The sequence below is a fragment of the Macrobrachium nipponense genome, chromosome 47, assembly GCF_015104395.2.
Source record: "Macrobrachium nipponense isolate FS-2020 chromosome 47, ASM1510439v2, whole genome shotgun sequence".
Taxonomy (NCBI): domain Eukaryota; kingdom Metazoa; phylum Arthropoda; class Malacostraca; order Decapoda; family Palaemonidae; genus Macrobrachium; species Macrobrachium nipponense.
In genome coordinates, this window is record NC_087222.1 from 16359966 (window position 1) to 16364965 (window position 5000).

Below are 5000 nucleotides of genomic sequence, written 5' to 3' on the forward strand. Positions count from 1 at the left end.
AGCTTTTAAGGTAGTCATCAAAGTTGTCGTGGTCATGATTCCTGAACTGCATACAGAGCAGAAATGGGAAGGAAGAGAGTTCTGGCACATCCATCGTCTTCTTGCACCATTCCTCTGCATAGGAACTAAGAATTGTGGTCTTTCCAGAACCTGCATCGCCAGATATAATTACAACTTCAGGGTCTTTTCCCATTTGGTCTTTAATGTTTGAAGATTACTTTGATTCACAATGATGCTTTTATTGCCATGGAGACTTCTATTCAACTCCTTATCATATTCCACTTGTAAAGAGACCACGATGTTACTTGGATCTGTAGTACCATACTGAGCCAGCCAGTCGTAGGGCAAAATCTGACGGAGGCGTTCATTAAGAGACAGGAGTTCTGCTTCAGATGATTCTTGTATCATGTCATAGAACTCACTCCTAAACTCTCCTATTTCATCTTTAAGCCTTTGTACATCCTGGGGGTTTGAGGGATCATATTTCTCACGGACCTTTTCTAGGAGCTTTGGGAGAACATTTTGGATCTCTTCTCTAAGCTGGTCAGTGTCAGAACCATGAGATGGAAAGAGAGACTTGAGTTTCTCAAGAGTTTCCTCGAGCATTGCTTGAAAGTCTCTGAGTTTACCTTCCAATTCTGGTTCTGACATATGAGGCTCTTTGTGGTTAAGACAGTTCCTCTCATCTTTGATCTTTTTTAATAACACTTTTAATTCATCACCAGGGTCATTCACCCCCTTTTGCCAAAGAGCCAAGCAGATGTTGCTCATCAATGTGATGTCCAGATCTTCTTGAAGCTTATCTCCAAGATTGCTGATTTCCTGGTTGTTGAAAGGATATCTCCTCCGTTGTAGTGGGACTTGGTTGTCGGTGAGAATATCTCGGATGTTCTTGTGTGGTCCGTGGAGAAAGTGGAAGGTATATATGAGGTGAACCACCTTCTTTCCATACTTCTCCACAAACATTCTCAGTCTTAAATTTCTCGAGTCATTCGGAGAAATAACAGGTGCTGAGGAAGCCATTTAGCAGAAGACTTCAAGAAGAGACAACCTGAGAAGAAGAGAACAAGATCAGTTAAGAGAAGGGAATAGAATGAAAGAAACATCAGTAATAGTGATAAGAGAAGATGCAGTAACATCAGGTTCAAATTATCATGAGATCAATAGGAGGAGGAGGAGGAGGAGGAGAAAGAGGGAGGAGGAGGAGGAGGAGGAGGAGGAGGAGAAGGAGGAGGAGGAACCAGAAAGAATTTGAGGAATTGAAGGAAGGGAACAGATTGATGGATGGAGGAGGAGACTGGAGAAAGGGAAGGAAGAAGCAGACATTTTGCTTAGGTTAGGTCAGGTTAGGTTACGTTCAGGGTAGGTTAGGACAGGTTAGGTTAGATTAAGTGTTTCAGACTTTGGCCCCCTCTGGTGGGACCCCACTTGCACACCTAGGGCCACCCAAATCCAGTCGGCCACTCTGTTTAAAATATGTTAAGAAAAAAGTGACCCTTTTGAAAAAAATTTGGAGGAAATCAGATTTGGTCTAGGGGTGGCACATAGCAAATCTCTTTCTCTCTCTCTAACTTTCTCTCTCTCTCTCTCTCTCTCTCTCTCTCTCTCTCTCTCTCTCTCTCTCTCTCTCTCTCTTTGAGGGAAAGAAGAAATGGAAAAATAGAACTCAGTTCAACAGTTTGGAGGGAAGTTGGCTTTATCTATTATTATGTACTAAGAGAGAGAGAGAGACGAGAGAGAGAGACAGACAGACAGACAGGCAGACAGACAGACAGACAGAGACAGAGACAGAGAGAAAAGGGGAGGAATGGCCTTTTGACAGTACAGGCTCTTGCTTACAAATGTTTTTCCTTAATCTATGTAAAAAAAAAATCGTTAATCCAGATTCTTTCAAAAATGTTCTTCCCAATTCTTACTTGTTAGTTTGACAATGAAACAATAATAACAATAATAATAATAATAAAGGGAGTAGACCTTCTCTAAGGGCTGTAGCATTAAAAAAATGGCTGTTTCTACGGCATCCAATCTACCGAGAGTCTTCTCTGTTCTTGTGAATATCATCAGTGTGTAAGTAGCTGCTGACGTCTCAGATTTCCGAAAGAAATGAAAAGAGTTCTTGTTGTTTCAGTGTTATGGTACTGGTGCTTTTTGCGAGCTCTTCTCTTCTGGGCTTCCTCTGACGCTTCGCAGTAGTGAGTGATTACAGAGAGCATTTCTCAGAACCTCTGCCATCACTATCATTGCTGGAGACAGTGGGGGTTATGGGGGTGGGGGAGGGGCGCTGAATTATTATATCATGTCTTCCTATCTTTTTCCTTATAATAAATCCTGCTAGAAGCAATGAAAGCACACTGCAATCAGAATAAAAGTCGCGGCTGGCCGCCAGTTCCATCTTTTCTCATCGTCAGTCTGTCTTTTCTTGCGTCTTCTTGTAATTTACTTGTGCCTCTGTGATGAGCATCGATAATAATTACTTTTTGATAGAGATATCAGTACTATTAGTTATTATAAGTGATTATTTTTCACGTTCAAATGGTTTTTGATAAGGACGAGTCCTGTGCAAGAAAGCAATCTCGCAGCAAACATGCAGTCAGCAGTGGGAGTTCCAGTTGGGTAATGACCAGTGCTGTTTATGACTCCAATGGCTGTTCTGGCATTCAGTCATTCAGTCTGATGTGGACTCATCTGCTTTGAAACTCTGGGACTGCAGAGAAAACCCTCTTCAGCAACAGTCCCTGATTCACTAATGTTTGTTCACGTGAGAATATAGCATTGGTCTTTATTAAACGACGACGCAAGAAGGAGGAGGACGACAATCACATCAGTGGCCTTGGGTAGGATATATATATATATATATATATATATATATATATATATATATATATATATATATATATAATATTATTTCCTTCTACTTCTTCTTCTATGTTTACACGACATAGTAATATACTGATAATAATAATAATAATAATAATAATAATAATAATAATAATAATAATAATAATAATAATAATGATAATTATTATTATTATTATTATTGCATATGCCCTTGACAGATCATAAAGATAACCTCGTATTAAGACGAAATAATATTAATATTATTAATATTTCGAGAAGCCTCAATAGTAGAGCAGGTAACCAGGCTTTGACCCACAACGCTCAACTAACCACCAAGCACATAATTCAGCGCTGAATTTTCAGAGATTGAAGACGTTGTCTCAGGGCACTAATGTCAAGGGTGTGTATGTAAGTATGTATGTATTTTTGAAAACAACCCACCCAATTCCCACGCACAACCGGCCAACAGCAACCTTTACCCGAGAGAGAGAGAGAGAGAGAGAGAAGAGAGAGAGAGAGAAACATATAAATTACTAAAAAAATGAAATCGTTTAAAAAACAGTCTTAATTGCTCAAAGGTCTCTATAAAACCATTACGATGGGAGTTTTAATCATAATATTATGTACAGAAAAAAAGAGCAGTAAATGCTGGATAAAATGGCATATAATAACATATTATAAAATCGACTGTAAACACGAGGAGAAAGAAAAAGGGGGAAAGTATTAATTAAATATCGATTAATAATTTCGAGAAGTTATTTATTGTCGTTATCAGAATTCCTTACATTTCATATATAAAGTGACGAGTAAATTCTATACATGTGTAGTATATGTGTATGCTGCTTATGTATACTACAACATTAAGTATTGCAATAAGTTACTTCATAAAGTGTAAAGTTTGAAATGTTAACTAAGAAACTTATCATGTCGGGTTCACCACATAGTCTTGTCAAGAGTGGCTACCGGACGTGGATCAGCCAATGAAAAGGCAGCAACTTCTAAAGCTGCTTTCTGATTGGCTAACAGTATACAGAACTGACAGTTACTGTATGTAAACAAACATCCCCGGATGCATTCCGTCCGTCTTGGGGGATGGCTACCGGACGTCGCTCAGCCAATGAGAACGTAGCAATTTCAAGCTCTCCGTTCTGATTGGCTGCTGTTGACGCCTAACCAGAGTGACAGGATGTAAACAATCTCGATTATGGCAGTTGCCACCACTTGTCTTATTGCGAATCTTCAGTAATCTGTCGTCAGTGATACTATTGTTTATTATATTATTATTATAGGCTACGGTTCAATGATGTATGCAACATTTACAGTGATGAAAATGAGATTAATGATGATAACGATGATGATGATAGTGAAAAGAAAAGAGAAATAATAGTGAGTTTTCTTTGGCTGATCTTCTAATGAATACAGTTCAATTAATGACTTCCGAAACTTCTATTTTATTATTATTATTATTATTATTATTATTATTATTATTATTATTATTATTATTATTATTATTATTATGAAAATGAGGCCAAAGACCAGGTAGGCACTAGAACCTCTGACGAGGTCGTTATTCAGGGCTGTAACTGACAGGAATAAAAAGGTTTGGGAGGCATAACAGGAGAAATAGAAAAGGTTTGAAAGGCACAACAGGAGGAAGACGAGACGAAGACGGTGAGAAGAAAAAGTGCGGACGGACGGACAAAGTCACTGAACAATTTTTTTTAGAAAAAAAAAACTGAAAATGGACTTCGAAGTAAAGAGATTTCAACTGACTAAGTAATTCTACTGGAAAATAAAAGACTTTTATTTGTCCATAATATAACCCCCCAAGCTTCAAAAGAAGGTGAATTAAAAACAAAAGAATGTATGTCCAAGGTGATCTGCAGTTTGTATTCAGAACCACTCACTCGTGAAGGTTACATTGTGAAAATACATAAAGCAAATCTGTGTATGAACTCTCTCTCTCTCTCTCTCTCTCTCTCTCTCTCTCTCTCTCTCTCTCTCTCTCTCTCTCATTAATCGAGAGTTGCTGCAACAACAGCCTGTCTGGATTAGACAATATCTCAACATCAAGTCATTTCATAAACATAAACTTCACCCTGGCATTCACATGAACTCGAGTTGAAAGTTGAGGTTCAGGACAAACAAATTCTGAACCGGGA